Genomic DNA, 20174 nt, shown 5'->3' with positions numbered 1-20174 from the left:
AAAATTACATTCATATCTAGCAGTTCCTTCCACTGCATCTTGGATATGAGTTACTGTCCCATGTTACACCAAAAAATACATCTTGTGTTGCAATGTCAAGTGCTTAGAGATCCTAATTTAAATGGTTTTGTGATTTCTAACTAATATTTGTCTTTTGTAGGTTGTTTTTGTGGGATTGTTCCTTTGGATTTTTTTCCAAAACTCACAGAATATGCTTCTTGTCACACTTCATCCCACTTTAAATCACTGAAGTATGGTACTACAACTCTCTATCAAAAGTGACTGAACAAGTAGCACTTGATGGGCAATCATAGTTTTCCCCAAAGGGAGTGTTATTTCTTGATCTTTGGCATGCAATAGCATAGGTATATTGCAGAAAGGTAAATGCTTGCATCAGGATATTGTCTCATAAAAGGCCTCTTTGGTCACAGTGGCATTTTCCAGTGAGCAAGACATCTTCACCCCTCCTCCAGTGACCCATCGAAGTTGAATGCCTCTTGGAAGGTTAAGCTATGTACGCAGGGGTCATGGGACTGGGCTGAAGCTGGAGGGTCTGTTTATTTTCTACGTGTGTTGAACTATGTTGTTCTCTGGGTGTGAACATAACTTTCTAACCTTCACAAATGATCACAGGGAAAAGATCTTGCTAACTGAGTCTGGATTTGTAGCTGAGCCATTCCAAAAACTTATGTCTTTCCAGATGATGCATAGTGGCCAAACAGAAGAATTTTATTTTAAACTGCAATAACTAGAAGTAATGTCTTTACTGGAGTAATGATGTAATTACTCAGATACTTACTTTTTCAAACATATCTTGAGGTGAAAAAACACCACAAATGTATTGCTCTAGCATCCAGTGAGCACAGCAGCCCCATGAAGAACAACATCTCCTAGCTTGTAATAATGCACTGAATTACACCATGTAAAACAAAACACTGAGAATGTTTTAATAAACTTCCTGGCTCATGTCATGACTCCTACATATTGAAACAGTCACACTATGCCAAACTGCTTGAAAGCAGAAAGATTCACAGAACACTGCTTTTGTAAAAATTGTAGCTATACAAGATTAACTATTTCTGAGTCCATGTAGATTAAAATTATCTGTAAGTTTTAAATAAGAGATAATATAAGTGAATATCTTCAATTACAAGAGGCAAGATATGAATTATCCATAGAAAATAGATACCCTTACCAAGTTTCTTCTTTAGATAATTTTGATAACATTGGCAGTATCCTGTTTTTACCTCCTTACTACTCCGAGCCTCATCACTATATCCAGTATATGGTTTAAAACTCTTTTTAAAAGTCATATTAAAATTTTCCACTAAACCAGGTGGTTCAAGATAAATGATGAATACTTGTATTACTTTCTTGCACCAGGTTAGCATGCAGCTTACTATTTTCTCTAAGCTCAAGAGTTATTCTCTGTCATGTTAATTTTGGCAGTGATTTTTGTCTGTGATTTTTTTATTTACTTTTCTAGGGAGAAATTTTAATTTACATGAGACATCAGGATGAACATGTTGCAACTGAAACTAGACTGAGTAACTTCTCATTTCAGGTCAGAAATTGTCCTCACGAAGACTGTACGACTTCTCCCACAAGTCTGACAGTGTAATATGTGTATTCTTTCCAGTAATAATAATATTTAAAATGTATTATTAATAATGAATATCATAATAATCCTATAGCTGACCAGATAGTGAACTTAAATAACTCATCAAATGGATATTTTGATAGTTGCTTGGAAAATGGCACATTATGACATAATGGCCAGCTACATCATCTTTCAACAGGTTTTTTTTCTGTTCTACTTTGAATGGTACAGTATGTATTTCATTGTGGAGCTTGTCAGGGTCTTCATTTGACCACGGCATTAGAGAGTTTAACTTTTTAAATACTAGTTAAAACATGCCATTAAGAGTCAAATTTCATAAAGCAACAGCATTCAGAGCAAAATTTATTCTGGTTTTTCTTTTTTCTGAGATATACACTCAAGAAAATCACTTTGGAACAAGTGAAAGAAATTTTGATGTAAAATATTAAAACATTTTTCCACCTATATTTCACTCAAATTGTGTACATTTTTGTGTGTCTTACAAAATAAATGGCAATATTAAACTGTTTTCTGGTAAATATCAACATCATCTAATAGTTGATGCAATTCTTCTATTAGAAATTGGAAAAAGATGCATGAATCATACTGACATTTCAGGGGTAGACCAACCTGATGCCTTCTATGAATGCATAACCAGCTGGCTAGATGAGGGGAGAGCAGTGGATGTCATCTATCTTGACTTCAGCAAGGCTTTTGACATTGTCTCCTATAACATCCTCATCAGAAAGCTCAGGCAGTGTGGCTTGGATGAGTGGACAGTGAGGTGGATTGAGAGCTGGCTGAATGACAGTGCCCAGAGGGTGCTGATCAATGGCACAGAGTTGAGTTGGAGGCCTGTGGCAAGTGGAGTTCCACAGTGATAGGTTCTGGGGTCAGTATTGTTCAACATCTTCATCAGCCACCTAGATGAGGGGACAGAGTGTACCTTCAGTAAGTTCGCCAATGACAAAAAGCTGGGAGGACTGGCTGATTCCCCAGAAGGCTGTGCTGCCATTCAGCAGGATCTCAACTGGCTTGAGAGTTGGGCAGAGAGGAACCTCATGAGGTTCAACATGGACAAGTGCAGAGTCCTGCATCTGGGGAGGAACAATTCCATGCACCAGTACAGGCTGGGGGTCGAACTGCTGAAGAGCAGCTCTGCAGAGAGAGACCTGGGAGTTCTGATTGATAATAAACTAAATATGAGCCAGCAATGTGCCCCCATGGCCAAGAAAGCCAATGGCATCCTGGGATGCATCAAGAAGAGTGTGGCCAGCAGGTCAAGGGAGATTCTTCTCCCGCTCTACTCTGCCCTGCAGAGGCATCATCTGGAGTCCTGTGTCCAGTTCTGGGCTCCTCAGCTCAAGAGGGACAGGGAAGTGCTGGAGAGAGTCCAGTGCAGGGCCACCAAGATGATCAGGGAAATGGAACATCTTTCATATGAGGAAAGGCTGTAGGAACTGGGGCTGTTTAGTCTGAAGAAGAGACTGAGGGGAGATCTTATTAACATTTACAAATATCTAAAGGGTGGGTGTCAGGAGGTTGGGACATTCCTTTTTGCTATAGTAGCTAGCAACAGGACAAAGGGTAATGGGATGAAGCTGGAACACAAAAAGTTCCACTTAAACATAAGAAAAAACTATTTCACTGTGAGGGTGAGGGAGCAGTGGCACAGGCTGCCCAGAGGGATTGTGGAAGACCTCCTTCCTTGGAGGTCTTCAAGAGCCACCTGGACATGTTCCTATGTAACCTGATCTAGGTGAACCTGCTTCTGCAAGTGGGTTGGACTAGATGATCTCTAAAGGTCCCTTCCAACCCTACCATTCTATGATTCTACGATTCTATGATTTTCCCAGAAGGACTTGAAAGGCCATAGGTATTCTAATGATAATGCCGTTTAGGTAAGATGTCATACTGGTGTTCAGAATTCATTTCCAGTTATTTGGGGCTTCCTGAACATTTGGCACTTTTATAAGAGGAAAGGTATCCATTGTATTCACCCTGCTAAGTTCAGTTATCTGGAAATCTCTTTTGAAAATTTCAATTCCTTATTCTTGTTGGGAATTGTTGCCTTTAAAAATAAACTATTTCCAAGGCTGCCTGAAGCTCATATGTCATTGGAATTGTTTCATGTGATTAAGGTAGTTGCTTTGGAACAGAATTGGAACCTAAAATGAGTGAAAAGAGTTCATTTCATTTCTCTATTGGTATATTTGAATGTGCAAGCTTTCTGGTTATACTTGGACTCCTCTGCATTTCTTAGTTTTAAGTTTCCAACGTCATCAGCCCACAGAAAGAACCAAAACTTCACATATTTTGAAAAAGCATTCATATGCATATGAGTCTTTTACGGCATTCAGCAATGGAGTGCACATAGCCTGCCACCAAAACATTTGTGTTATATCCTAACAACCTCTTGCAACACACCTGGGATCCCTGAGTTGAAGAAATGCCAATGGATGTAAATCATACGTGGTAAACACTGACAAAAAAGTGAGACTTCTGTCATGCCAGAAGCAGGCCATGTGTCAGAATATTCACCAACTATCCATCCTTTTTAAAACTAGTAACTGTCTGGGTTATTTAGGTCCTATACAGGCAGGCTTGTCAGAGTAAATGTGCAATACCTGAATGAGGAAAAATATCATGGCTTATGAAGCCTTTGGGAAGACATTTGAATACCATAAGCATGAGAGTGTTTTTTCTGGTCTACCTATCTATTTCACAGAGAAGGAATAGAAAAACCTGTGCTGTCATTTCTCCAAGATGTACTGTAGGCTTTGGGTAAGTGAAAGTTAATACAGAGCTGACTATTTGTTTGTTTGGTTTGTTTTTTCCAGCAAAACAAAATATTTTATTTCAAATGAAATCCACTCAAAAATGTATAAATAATTTTTATTTTGCGAGTAAGAATGTTTGTAATGGCACCCCAAATTTTCATTTGGAAGAACTTCCATTTTACGGAAGCCCTTTTTCCCAATCTTTCTGACAGTTTCACAAACAGCTTTTAGCATAGAAGGGGACAGATATCTCTCAGTGCCTTCTTAAGGCTATAGCTTCTTCAAATCAGATTCTTTACATTTTCTTAGCTTTTTTTTAAATTACATTATTTCTTACTTACTTACCATTCCATAAATTGTTGCATATGGAGAAGTATTGATTTCACATGGGAAAGGGAGTAACACTCAAAGAACAAACCTGATCTTGAGCTACTTGAACAGTGATGACAGAGAAAGAAGAGTCCAGAAGTGGCTGAATGGCAGTGGTGGGGATAAAAGATGTAACTGGGACAGTTAGTGCTTTTGCTGGGCCAGGGAGCAGTGCTGGCAGCTCAAAACAAAAAAAAAAAACCAAAGCAGATAGCATGATTTCTTGAATTATCTCAGTCTAAAGATCATGGAGTAATGAAGCTAAACAGTGTGAAACATCAACAAAAAAGAAAGAAAAAGAAGCAAGTAAGAAAATAATATAGACAATGGTAAGCTTTTTCACAGGTTAAGTGATTTAGACTGAAAAACTGCCTTTAGTGCAATGCAAATATTTACTCTTTGTATTTATAGCTTTGATAGAAAAACATTGCTTAAACACCAGAAAAATATTTGGTAACAATTTTTACATATCTAATGTAAAAAGTCAGAAATGAGAAAACAATGGAATTCCCTGAAAGTTATCAAACCTTTTGCTTGCCAGCCCCTCATAATTCTGATTCCTCTGTTTTATTAAAACAATGTAAAAATGTTTTAAGCTTAGAAAATTAAAAGATCTGAATTTTGACTCTCAGGTACATGATGCAAGAATTGTGTAGATTTGCTGCAGAAAAAAGCTAGTCTTCACATTGTATAAAGCACACTTGAACTCCACCACTAACAACAACTAGAGTGAAGTTAACGTTTGTGTAAGTATTTAAAATGCTATAGACAGATGTGTTCAAGAGCCTGTGGTGGGATGAGCTGCTTCTATTCACATTATTTGGGAGACTTCTGCACTGAAGTTACATTTGCAGTATCAGTTTAATAACTTATTCCAAATTATGTCTGAAAACAATAACATTGTTATCAGTAGCAAAAACAGCAGAGGAAAAAGAAAAGTAAAGCAGGATTAAAAGAGATCTCTAGACTACAGCTATTAACTGAATTTAGCAAGCTTTTGGGATGGCTATTTAATTATCATCCATGTATAACTTTTTTATGATTCTGTTTTTGCAGAAAAGTATAGGATATGTGAAACATGCCAAAAGGACACCTTGACCCCTTTAAGTTCTGTTATTAACCTAATAAGGATCTCGTCTTGTACAGCTGATGATTGCATAGTGTAAGGGATAATTGCAATATACATAGGCAGTAGGAAATCTGCTACTCAACAGTACAGGCCTGAGTGCAATGATCCCTCTGACTTCAGCTCGTAACTGACTTCAACTTTTCAACCATAGTAAATTTTGAAAAGTGAAATGATCCAATACACATGACAAATAAAATAATTTTGCCTCCCCATATCCCTTGCTGCTCTGATTTTTTACTCAGTCTCTACCTCAAGGTTATTATTACGATTTTAACAAGCACACAAAATACGAAAAGTCTTACTGTCATGATTGGAACTAAATGTCATATGAACAAGTTAAATATCTGTGATGTTGAAAGAGCTTTATCCACTCCTTTGGAGCTGTGTACCAAGCAATTTAAATCGTCAGTCACATCTGGTCTGTGTTGGAAAATCCAGGCCAAAAAAGAAAGTACTAGTTTCTGTCCACTCTGTTTCACTCCTAGGGCATGTTTTCCAGTTTCCAGTTTTGGGATCTAGCTCTGTGCACTTTTATAATATCCATGGTGTGAATTGTAGGCCCATGGTGTGAACTGTAGGCATGTTGAGGGGGGATAAATTTGCTTTCAGAAGTGCACTTCTGATACAAACTACGTGACAGATTTTTTTCCATAAAATGCCAAAGTTCAGTCCTTTTAAAAGTTGGGGAAACATAACTATCCAGGTCTTTTCAGTGGTCTTGCAATTGTTAGCTTTGACAATTATGTGGATTTACCAATTAATAACCTCTCTACACAGAGTAGTAAATGTGTTGTTTTGGGTTTTTTTAAATGCATGTTCAGTGTTTAGTTTTCTATCATTTACATAAAGGTGCACTATTTGGAAGAAAAGCCTGGCAAAAGTTAATCTGATTAATAATATTAAAACTATTAAAACTGAGAAAAGCTTAAGTGTGTTTTGCTAGTCAAAGCAATTATTTATCTCATCTGGATGTGGAATAAATAAGATGCTGGCACATGTTCAGGGGAGTCAGAGACACAAATCTGAGACAGCCAGCCCTGAGGAAAGCCTAAAGATTAATTCAGCTTATGTTACCATGAGTCTTGCCAGTAAAGATAGGTCTCAAGAGCAATCATATAGTCTTGGACCTTCCTTCCTTTGGATTTGGAAAGTCACTGAAGAACGCTTAAGGATCCTAAGCCTGGAAGACTATCCTTTACTTCACCAGATCCTGCTCCCAGTTAGCACACAGCAAAATGTTGTTGAACAGTAAGAGAGAGGCAAAAAGAAGATGGAGCAGAGAGATTAAATGTACTGAAGACATGTTGTAAACCTGACTGACTCCTTCTTCAGGCTTTTGCTATTGAGAGTGATGTTGAATGTGCAAGTGGAAGCAGAACACGGGAATAGGTATGAGAACATGAAAGTAGAAGCAAATATACAAGTGGGAAAAAAATTAGGGAGATCAAGGGCTGGAAACCTAGAATTATTCATTTACAGTAAGGGGAACAGAAGAGAAAGAAAATTATTTTCATTAAGAAATAAAATTACAATGATGTCTTGTGAATATTAGTCATTAATAAATTGCAGCTTTGTGCTTAGTGGTTCATAACAGAAAAAGATTTTTAACTAATTAGGATTAGTAGGAGCAAAAACTAAGTAGTTTTAAGATCAAGTCTGATGAATTAATGCAAAGAAATATAAAATATGGTTACCTGTGATAGCAGAGGCTGATTTTAATTCACAGAAAATTCAGCCCAGTAGTTCCGTATTCTTAAACCTAATGGACTATTAAGACTATTTTGACTTCATTTAGAATTGGCAGACCAGAACTTGTCTAAACAAAAAGCAAAAGTCTAAACATGTTAATTTAATCCTGTGGTTATGCTGTGTCTCTGTATAAAAAACCAAAAAAGTTACTTTTTCATTTTTAAATTCAAAATATCTAATTCACTTTTTTGTACAGAGCGTAAGGCATTCTCCAGTAACTCAGAAAACTGTAAATATGTTCATCTCCTTCTTATTATGTATGTATGCTAATTCTCATTGCATTTTCAATTGGAAAAAAATTGGCAGCTGAATACAATACACAAATATAATTGACTTTGAATAATTTTGAGGTCTTGTATAAGCTATTTTTTCCTCAATGGGAACAGAAAATATCTCACAGGAAAAAACAATTTTTCAACATGATTTTCCTTTAGAATAGGAACAAAAAGTTGAAATATCACAATTTTTTCTTGGAATGAAATGTTCCAAAATAATTCCATTTGGAAATGTCTATGTTCAGTTTTGACTTACTAAATCAAAGTGGTTTATTTTTTTGGAACTGAACCCAAACACCATGTTTCAAATCAGATGAACATTAATCTGCTTTGGCCTGTTGTGCCTCATGGGAATATGAGTAGTGCCCCTGATTCCCATGCTTTCATATGGGCTAGGCTTCTTGGCAAATTGTCTCCCATTGCCTTGCAGCATGTGACTCTAATGATGAGCTATATGGCTTGGTCAGAGGGGAGCTCCAGCAACATAATGGGACATAAACTTTTCCAGAGAACTGCATATTTTTCTTACATAGCATTTGACATAACTCCAAACCCACTTTCTTCAAAAACAATATTGCTAAAAAGGCTAGAAAAGGAGGAATTGTTTTGCAGGTATGCTGTTGAAAGTCTTGTGTACATGAAAAGTCATGGAATCCCAAGAGTTAAGAAACAGCACTGCTTTCATGTCTGTCGTAACTCCTTTTAGATGGGGAGGAAATTGGCCCCTACATATCTTGACAACATAGTAGAGAGGACCGCAATCTACAGAAGTCAAGGGGAAAAAATGTGATAAAACAGCAGATGGGGAATGTGTTCCTATGGTGACTAGATACACTATATTTTTTGCTAAGATATACAAATGAAAAAAGCCATGAACTGCAGTAAGGGAAGATCAAACATTAATTCTTCCTATGTTAATTATAGTTGGGCTGCTGCTAATAGTGGTAGACAATATTAAAACTTATACACTAATTGCTTGTTTAATATGTAGTATATTATGTTTACCAGAAAATTTTAAATAGATATAGAAAACACTTCAATTTTGCTGTCATTTCCCCCCCCCCCCCCCCGCAAAAAAAAATCATCAGTAAAGATCAGAACTGTAGTGCATTTAGTTACTTGTGCAAACAGATGGGAGTAGCTGGACTTAGAGACACAGAGGGAGAGAGGACATGTTGTAAAGAGATTTTTCATTATGTTACAGGAAGATACATTATCTAATGGGCGATGAGGTTGCAGAAGCAAGGCTTAAGAGGTTAGAAAATGGTAGCACTAAGGTTGTCTGTGGCCTTATTTCTGTCCTTTGAGATATAATTGAATGATACTATTTTTCTCTTTTTTATGCAAAAATATCCATTCAAACAAAAAGTTAAACAATTGGGTCAAAAGATTTCTGCAGCAAGTTTTTTAAACCTTGTCAAAGGGTATCTTCCACAGAAGAGACTATTATGACATTAACAAAATCTAAAAAGCATTTGGATGAGAGTATACAACTTTTTCAAAAGGCCTTCAGCTACAAGGTTGTGTCTTCGCTTCTCAGAATTTATTTCACAAGAGAGAGATTCCTTCTTCTGTCCTGGACAGGATGTCTATTCCTAGCTTTGGCATCCACATACACTGGTTGCACAGAAACCGATCAGTTAACGTTCAAGACTCTCTGAAGAACTGAGCTGCCTTTTCATGCATACCATGTGACTAGTCTTGGCATTGTCTTAATGGCATTAGTAATGTTTTGATATATGATATGTGGCAATATACTTCCTATATAGTAGAAATAATAATGATGATATAATAAAGTGGAGAAAGATCTGTTTGGCAAGTGAAGCTAACTAAAATAACCTTACAAGCACTAAGAAGCCTCTGCAGGGTTGCAGTGGAAACATGAATAAAATTAAAAGACACATTCACTGATATTTTCCTGGATGAGTCACTGAAAATGTGTGTGAATAGTGAGGGACTGGGATTACTGGGAGATATCCAGCTATTCATTTTGCCATGAGCCTGAGATAGCTCACTCAATGCAAATAAAAGTCACGTTTGCCTCTGTGATGGTCTGTTACTAGCTTGATTTGCAAAAAGGGTTATAAATTATGTTGAAGAATACCAAATGTATAGTTTTGTGATGTTAATGATACATGGGGGAAAGAAGAGGAATGCAAGTCATTTAATTGAAAAATTAAAATTTTTGTCTGGTTTTCAGTTAGGCAAATAGAGATGTAGTACACTTAATTTTTTCTGCTCAGAAATGAAAGTAATTTTATATGACTACCAAAGAAGGTTCCAATTATCAAGTCAGATTGAAAAATAAAAATCACATTTCCTATTACACAACCTGTCATGCTTGCATTTCTCCAAACCTGCCTCAGCTGCACTTGCTAGGTAGTAGTAAAGGAGCTTGTCTGTAATTACAAAGGTGTTAATTTCAGCATTGCGTGTACTTTTTCTTTTTACTAGATTGGCATGAACATTTCACACTCTGGTGTGTGCTGTAATTGGAACAAACTGCAACACCTACTACTAAAAACTGAGCTCTTTGTAGCCATTGCTTGTCCCTTCCATTTAAAATTCCCTAGCCACGCTTCTGCCTCCCAAGCTGCCTTTGAAGGCAGATTTATGTGTTTTAAGTACAATTCAAGCATATTGCAGGCACAGCAGGAGATTGTAAACAATCAGAAACCAAATTGGGGGAGTCCTCAGCATCAGAACCTGAAAAACACCTGCAGCTTGACTGTTTCCACGTATGTTACAGATGATTCAGCATTGTGAGTTAACACTACTAGGGAGCATCAGGCAAAACACAGAGCAGTGTAACCATCTTATATGGATTCTCTCTGTGTACAAGAATCATCATTATGTCGAAGACAGAGTTTGACTAGCTTCCAGAAGTTTCATCCACTTCTTTATCATCACCTTTATATAATATGTCTGACTTCACAAAAGAATCTCTCCAGGCAATATGGGAAAACAAACTCTGCTTTCGTCAAAAATTGAGTGATTACATATGTATCTGAAGGACTTCCACTTGGTAATTCTGTATAAAACACCTGTTAGAAAAATGCTGGAGAGTATTTACAACATAAGGCTTTTTGCCTTGGCCCATCAGGTTCAAAATTCTACACATCATTTAATCAGAGATAGGAATTTTCTTTTTCACTCAGGTCTTTTTGTGTAAAAATACTTTTTTCTGTCTTTTTGCACATATACAATCATGCTCCTATTGGAAGAGAAACAGATGATGTAAATTCTGGATATGCCCACTCTTAGAGCAAACTGAGAGCAAACACTCAATAGCAAATAGATCTTGCTGGGGCATATTACCAAATCGGGGCTGTGGGCAGCTCTCAGTGGGCAGCTCCGATTTGGTAATATGCCCCAGCAAGATTTGTTTGCTCTTGAGTTTCTTTCTAACTCAGTGGCTCTTTGGCACAACATCTGCACTATGATTTCTTTTTAACACTGCAGGCATGGATTTCCCTTTCTCCTGAGAGAAGGAAGTCTGGAGGTCTCATGGTGGGTAAGGGAGATGAAATGAAACCTCCCAGTTTCTGGGAAAATGATTTAATCACTAACTAGCAGTCACTAATCATGCAAACAGTGAAGGGTTACTCGTTTTTAGAATGACTTTATTTAGTGGAAGTGACTCTGGTGCTCTGCTTTGTGCTAAACTTGTTACTGCTGACAAAATGTTTTGGGATTCCTCTGTCAATGTGTAAGACATTAGGCCCCTCCGGGATTTCCAGATGTCCTACACTGTTTTAGAGATAGGCTCTATTTGACTAAGGTTATGATACATGTAGATGTGAATAATAGTAAAATGTAGGATGTGTAATGATTAAGGTTGTTTGTTTTGGACACGGAAACCTAATCTCTGCCTAAATTGCGTGCTAGACCCAAATGCTTTTCATGACTTGTAAAGTCAGTGTTTGGCAAATGGCTATGACCACTACTATTTATAGAGAAATACTATTAAAGAAAGGCTGCTTTCCACGGGTGTAGCAGAGGGTCCTTTGTTCTGGACTTCAGGCAGCTGATAAAGTTAGGGGTAAAGTTTCTAATAAGAAAGTTTCACCCAAGGCAATGTTTCTACCTAAACTCTCTGGCTTTCTTCAACTGTCCCTCAGTCAGATCAATAAGTCCTTCAGACTTATTCTATCTGCATTTTGTAGAATGTGACCCTGATTTTGTCTTTACTCTTCCGAATACATGGGCAGCTGCAATCTTCCTATGTGAAAACTCCGAGCTAAGGAACAGAGTCACTATAACATATATACTGCTACAGCTGGGTAGGTGTGCAGAGGTGAGCCCTTGAATCTCATGCAGCCTGATGAAACTAAAAGTGCTACACTCAGCCAGATTTTTTTTTCCTTAAGAATTACACAAGAAATGAGACAGATTCATATCTGATGGAGACAGTTATAGATCGAGATAGGTAGGTACAGATAGGTATAGATAGATAAGTCTCCAACAGTTCTATCTCTTGGAAACTTCTCAAATTGGAACTGTGAAACATGATATTCAATATTTTAAGTAGGATTTCATCCTTCCAAATGCCTAGTTATATCCTCTGAAATCCTTCTGGAAAGACTGCAGAGAAGATCAAGAAATGTTGACCATATCTGAAAACCTTCTAAAACATTGCACTGCTCCACAAAACAGGTCGCATTTATCTGGGGCTACGAATCTCAGAAAGGATATTGTAAGTGGCTGAGAATTTATAGTTTCCACAGAAGGGGAAAACATAATTTTTCAGTCATAGGTATCTGAGAACTGAAACATACAGAAGTCACATGACAGTGTGGTCATTAGTTAAAAAAAAAAAAAATAATAACTTTAATTAAACCAAATTACATTAAATTTTTTAATAAAACAAAAGAAACCAAAAACATCTAACAGGAAACAACTATTTTGCCCTGCAAGTAAGGCTTAAAAATATTTTTGTATTTCAAAGACAATGGCAAAACTTAGTGAATTTTTATCAAAAGCCTTCAATTCCATTTTAACACTCCGCATTCCAGCCAAAGTAATTTACGATGTTGACATTTTCTCTTTTATCAACCCTAATTATAAAATGTTACTGATGGCTTAAGCATTATTTTTCTTCAGAGACTGAAGGCTTGTGTGTCTTAATGGCTGTAAGATTTCTCTCTCTCTCCTCAGCTGTGGTGTTTTAGAAGCAGCTTTGACACCAGTATTTACATACATCACTGAATGGCAAAGATTGTGTTCCTTGCAAATGGAAGAAGTTGCTTTATGGCTATTCATAAACTACCTATATGACTGATTCACATGACAAATATGGTAATAAGCAATAATTGACAGCATTTTAGTGTTGATATATGGTTTAACTTTGGTTTAATTTTTCCTCATGATTAAAATTAGATTATGTTGAGTTCACATTCACATATAAGATAAAAAGAACCAACAAGAAAAGGGTTTTGTTTTTCCTCCCTAAAACCCCTTAAACCTCATAGGTTAAGTCATGGAAACCTATACAGCTCCTTTAGTGAAAATACATCTTCATTGCATGTTGCTGGATATGTTGAGGTCATTTGATATGATCTATGTTCTGCAATGTGTGACTAGAACTCATATGGAGCTTTGAAACAGTAGGCTAAAAAGAACATTTTAAACATTTTAAATGAACACTTTAAAAACAAATTAGGCACCAGAATAATATATCTATAGCACTATTTACCATTCCAGTTGATATAAAGAATGAATGTTTGAGAAAAAGTTAAGGTTAAATACTCTGTTCAGTAAGTTGACTATTTATTCCACCTTGATTTTTTTACCATTGTGTGGAATTTTGTCACAAAAACACAGGAAAAATGTAGTTTGCAATATATGTGAGCTAATTAAAGGTAAATAACAGACAAAATCAAGAGGAATATTTAGTTACATGGAACTGAAAAATAAGGTGAATGTGAATGCTATTTGGTATTAAATTACCCTCACTGTTTAAAAAACACCTGGATGGGTTCAAGAAGTAAAGTAAGGCTGAGTATAAAAATGAATTAATGAATAACACATTTCCGTGATATAACGTTTTTGACTACTATATAGACCTATAAATAAAACATGCTATGTGCATAGTTGGCACCCACCAGTTGACTAATGTTAATGTAAGTAGACACAGATTTCTAGAGTCTTTTTATATAAAATGTGGCTAGTTTCTGCTTTCTATGCTATGTTAATGAATGCCAGGGAGACTATCGGCTGTATTTTAACTTTTTGTTTACTTCATCAGACTCATGCTGAGGGAGCAGTAAGTGCCATTCCCATAGCATAGGGCTTACCACATGTACTTAAGAGGTCCATACTTACACAATTAATCACATTTTTTAAATGGTTTGCTTTCCCACATTGAATACAATAGGCCTTTGTTATATTTAACAGCTTATGCACAAAAGAAATGCACTAGCTGCTAAAATACTATAATCACATAATATTGGCTACAATAAATTGCTAAGTTTAATATGTCTGGACTGCAACAGGCTCTTGATTATCTAAGATGGTGGGAGATAATTTCTCCCTAGAAGAAGAGAGTAGGGAAATCAGCAGCTATTTTTTGTGCAGAAGTAAATACATTGGCAAGCTCAATTGAGAGATTACAGAGAAGAAAATTAGTCGCTGGTAGCAGAGGAAAGTTATCCCAAATATCTTTGTATCAGCAGCAAATAAAAACTCCATGAAAAAACAGTAGCAGAACAATGACAAAGAGCAAGAAGACTAAATTAAAATGTGCAATGGATCATGTATGACTAATAAATAAATGGTAAAAGTAACTGAGTTGCTTTTTATTTGCAGCAGCAGTTAATTCAGTAGCTTACGGGTGGATTTGAAGTGGAGAATCTGGAGGGATTTCCAGTCTTGGTTGTGTTTAATAGCAGATGAGAACAAACATTGTCTGAATTTTACCTATACTAGGGAGGAAAAAGGATCATCCATACCTCTCTTCTTGAAAAGGTAGAGAAGCAGGAGATCATAAAACTGTTTCAAGCAGAATCAAAGAGGAATAGAGGAAAAAACTAGTAGCATGGTGGAAGAAGTAGCTGATGGTGTCATATTCTGCACCTGACTGCCTTTTCTTAAAATAGCAATAAGAATAAAGGATATTCTTAGCAAAGCAGCATCTCCCTGTATAGTCAAGCTTGGAGAAAGGTGGTATTAGAATAAATTGGCTTAAAAGAGTGATAGGCTAGTGAGAAACTCTATGTAAATCATTATCATAGGAAAGAATGTCATGAATCCTTGGAAAAAATGCCAAGTACAGGTGACATCATGGAAATAGTTCTACTTGCATTTCAGACAAAACATGTTTGTCCTTTTACATAAAGTATGGGATCTCTATTGGAATACAGTGGTTTTAATATTGTCCTGTTGCACAGGAAGAAGGGCATAACTTTCTGTAGCAGCTACAGTTCCAACTGACTTTCACCTTGTCTGCAAGAACTAATATGAAATTGGCAGTGCAGATAGTAAAAATATTCATACCAAAGTGTCAAAGTTCAAAGATATTTTAATTAAATTGGATGTGTGCATGTTCAATGAACTATTGAACTATCACTTTAGACTAGCTACAGACTCATATTTGGAAAAATGCGGAAGATTATCGTTGATTACTCAAGTATGTTCTTGTAACACCATTTTTTTCATAACCTGTGACAACAGTACCCCATATAATGAATACTAGATCTTGAAATGAAAAGGAATAATATAACTTCCAGGATAACACTCAAGCTGTATTCATGAGTGTAATCTTAGGAACAATCTATTGTTAATTAAGTGTGTGAAAAGCCAGTCAGATGCCATTAAAACTAACAAATTTAACAAGTTTTCAATAATATTCAGAAAAAATAAATGGCAGGAATCACAGATTTGCCAGCAGATAGTTTCCCTTATAAATAAAAAATGCTACAACTTTCATCAGAATCTTTACTTAACAGTATTAGGTGACTTTTCACATTAGATGAGGAGAAAGAATTTGAACTTAGCTTCTGAGAAAAGAAAGGTAGAAGGCTGAGGAGACTAAACAATCACAAAAGTGCATAATAAATAAAATACTATTTTAACACATATTTGAGACCACATTAAAAAAAAAAAAAAAAAAAAAAAAAAAAAAAAACCAAAACTTGGAGTTCCTGACCTCTGAAGTGAAATTCTGAACCTACCGTGATACACAACATGTAGGAAAACTCTTCTTATGACTGGGATGAGTCCTGTCTCTCATATGGGTGTATGTAAATAGTTACATCTAGGTGAGACTTTCGGTGTACAGAACACTTTCTTGCAAAGAAGGAATCTTTATAAATAGACCAGAACCCAATCTTTTCTTTTAAAGCTCTAACATATTTTATCTAATCACAGTATCACAGAATCACAGAACGTTAAGGGTTGGAAGGGACCTCAAAATAACATCTAGCCCAACCCCCCCTGCCAGACCAGGTCCATCTAGAGTAGGTTACACGGGGATGCATCCAGGCAAGTTTTGAAAACCTTCAGAAAAGGAGACTCTATAACCCCTCTGCGCAGCCCATTCCAATGCTGTCACTCTCACAGTGAAGAACTATTTAAAGTGAATTGTGAAAAAACACGTTAGAAGTGATTCTCTCCATTACAGTTAATAGATTCAGTGAACATTTCCCCATATCTGTGCTATTAAATCATCTCAGGATGATTTTTTTTTTTTTTTTCTCCAAAATCATGTAATGCATCAATTCCAATAGTGGAGAATGGTTCTGTCCACCTTACCTTCTTATGGTGAGAAAACGGCCTCAGTATGCTGGAAAAAGTGTGTTTGGATCTTCTCAGCCTCATAAACTTGGGTGTCCCTTATTCTGATAACTTTATGCTGGCACTGCTGGGCATTGCTGAGACACTGAGGGACCATAAATGAACCATTAAATCCAAGAAATAGAGGCACACTGCATACAACCTCCTAACTATCTTGACAGAAAAGGTATTTGCTTCTTTCTCAAAGTGCCAGGCAATCTATTGTACATATTTGGAATCCTATATAAGCAAATGTGGTTAGAATTTGGTTTGAGCTGGTTTTTTTCTGTTCTGTGTAAGAGGTAAGACTGAACTGCAAAACAGTACTCTTTGAAAGGTTATTGTTAATTTACTACAAAAGCACACTCCAAAGGGTTATGAGAGCTTTGGGATCCATTGCAGCAATGTTCACAGTGACCTTTTCCGTTATGGAAACACATGTATCTGGCTGTCAATTTTAATAGGGAAGACCACTTTGTTTAACACAAAAATGTATCTTTAGTACTCAAAATTGTAGCTGTGAACATTCTGCAAAAGTCTCAGGCAGAGACATCTGTGGAAATGCATTTAATTTCTTTAAAATTCTGGAAAAGACTGAATGTCAAGTAAATTTTCAAATTTATAAACTATACATGCGTCCATGGATTATAAAATATCCTCATATCATGGGACATTGGAGCAATACCACAATGCAAATGGGTTTGGCCAGTACCTATAAAGAGAGGGATCTTTTTACTTTACTTTACTGATTGAGGAATGGGATTCGGTGGAAGGATTTAGAGAATTCTGTTCTCAGCACTGCTGCTCTATTGTCATGTGACTGCACAAGCACAGCCCTGTTAGAAAGGTTTGGTTTTCTCTGAATGAGTGTAGTGAAGTCTTGTAGTAACACTCTTAAAAGCCTCTGTTACACACATAGTCTAGCAATCAAATGAGCAAATTCAGTCTCTCCGGCTGAGCTGCTGCCTGTTCATTCTCCATCCAGTATTCTGTGATCACTAGCGGAAATACTGTTCTTGAAGTCACACAAAGCTTCTGTAGCTGCAGAACTCAAGTGGCTGATGGAGTTCACTTGCTTTTTTAATTTAGTGTGGGCTGGCAGCCCACCTGCTATCAGCTGGGTTAAGCCCTTTAATGATGCAGGGAGTAATACTGGACTGATTAGAAGACATCACCCAGAATTCACACTCAGTTTATTGGTGGTGGTGAAACCCTCACAGAATAGTAAACACAAAGTCTAGTCAGCTGTATCAAATGGGCCATCAAATTAGTTGATTTTTTTCCTCCATCAGTTTATGTTAACTACTTCCTGGAAGGTATTATCTTTAACAGGATCTGCACCAACTATTTTAGATGAGTTTTCATATTTGATTCTTACTGCTTATACATTCATTTGCATTTAACAGTGGGCCATCAGTATGATTTATTAATACTCCAATAAGGTAGGATCAGTATTTTAGTTTACTTTGTTTGTTGTGTTTGGTTTCTTTATTACAGTTTGGTAATGCTGCAATAAAGAAATCACCCTTCAGTGCATCAGAAGCTGCTATACTTTTGTTTTCTTTTCTAATGACAAAATCATTAAGTTTTATAAACACTGCAAAATATGTTTTCAAACATCAAAAAGTACATTGTTATTTATGCAACTACAATTCTCTGTTTAGAGCAGGCATATAAAATATTTTCCAGACTGTTCACTGGCCAGTTCTTTCCTTATTTTCAGCATTATCTACATGTAATAAGTATCAGATATAGCTGCTAAATGGATAAACATGTATGAAATAGCTTTGCATAGACATGAATAATGTAATTTTTCCCTCAAATTTATTTTCAAACTGTTGGTCGCAACTATTGTATGCAACAATGTAGAGTCCAAATATCACTTACAGTAAAACTCCATTTATTCTGAAAAGAAGTGCAAATTAGTCCAACCTTTATGTCCATAGAGAGTGTGGGGCTCATTCTATGAAAACCACAGTATGACAGCCTACCTTCTGCAGAGGCTGAGATTTAGGCCACATGTGCACTGCTAATAGTTACCTGAGCACATGCTTCTCCAGCTGAAGTGTCCTCAGACCTCACCTCGCAGGCCTGTGTGGCACCTCTGACCTTCTTCAAATATACCTATACAGGTACTATGTAAAGACCTTATATATTCTAAAAGTCCTTGAAACATCTTTAAAGACACATTATTTGGCAGGTCCATAAAACATAACCCATAGACTTTTACAAGGCCTATGGCCTGTCTCAAGCAATTTTACCTGCTAGTAACTGGATAGGAATTCTAAACTTTTTGCCTAAGTCAGTCTACAACCATTCAGAAGTCATCCAAAGCACTAGACAGGCTAAACTTTGAAGCTGATCCCTAGCTCTCAATCCCATCTAGCAGAACTCTGCAACTCTAAAGCTCTTCAAACAAATGCAGACTATGCATCTCTTGAAGTCACTGGCTTTGTACATGATCCAGAGTGGGAATAGATCTATTTCTCATACCTCTGTCTATGATGAATACAGGTGAGTGAAATGCAGTTGAATGTCTTTCTGGTCACATTTCTCCTCCAGGAAAAGAAATTACTCTCTCGAGCCATAAATTGATGGCAACTTGGCCTAGCTGGATCTAGGTGATGGCAGGTTATTCAAATTTAGAATTAAGAGTTCTACTAGATTTTTGTCTGCATTACTAGATAGCGCATTTAGTTATGCCAAAGTAGAAGTGCTATTTTCTTAATATATCAACTATTGTAAATAACACCCACCTGCATACATTAATAGATGTGTTGCCTGCTTTCTTCCACAAAAACAATTACTTTTAAAAAGGCAAACTGAAAAGAATTATGACCCTATTGCATAGTAAAATCAAGCATGTCTTGACCACATCTAGAGAAAGTCTGTTAAAATGTTTCTTTGGCAAATCTCCTTTATTCTACATCGAGTCATAGAATCACACAATCACAGAATGGTAGAGTTGAAAGGGACTTTTAGAGATCATGTAGTCCAACCACCTTGCAGAAGCAGGTCCACCTAGATCAAGTCATACAGGAACATATCCAGGTAGGTCTTGAAGACCTCCAAAGAAGGAGACTCCACACCCTCCCTGGGCAGCCTGTTCCACAGTAAACCCATCCTCACAGTAAAATAGGGGTTTTTTTTTGTTTAAATGGAACTTTTTGTGTTCCAGCTTCATCCCATTACCCCTTTTCCTGTTGCGACATACCATAGAAAAAAGGGATGGCCCAACCTCCTGACATCCACTATTTAGATATTTGTAAATATTAATGAGATTCCCTTCTCCATTCCTTTTGGATTCTATTACTGGTGGAATGGATTTTTTTTTCTGTCTCCAAAATTTCTGTGTATCACAGTACTCTTGATCTCTGTCTTCTTTTGCCTTCAATTCTTGTTTTCTGGACCATCCTCTGATCATTCTTGTAACTCCTGTTTGTCCTGCCAATACCATTCAGCTGCTCCAAATGTTTTTATTCACAACTCTTCTTTGTCTA

This window comes from Colius striatus, chromosome 3 (genome assembly GCF_028858725.1).
Source record: "Colius striatus isolate bColStr4 chromosome 3, bColStr4.1.hap1, whole genome shotgun sequence".
Taxonomy (NCBI): Eukaryota; Metazoa; Chordata; class Aves; order Coliiformes; family Coliidae; genus Colius; species Colius striatus.
The sequence above is the reverse complement of the archived record's forward strand: the minus strand, read 5'-3'. Positions refer to the sequence as shown.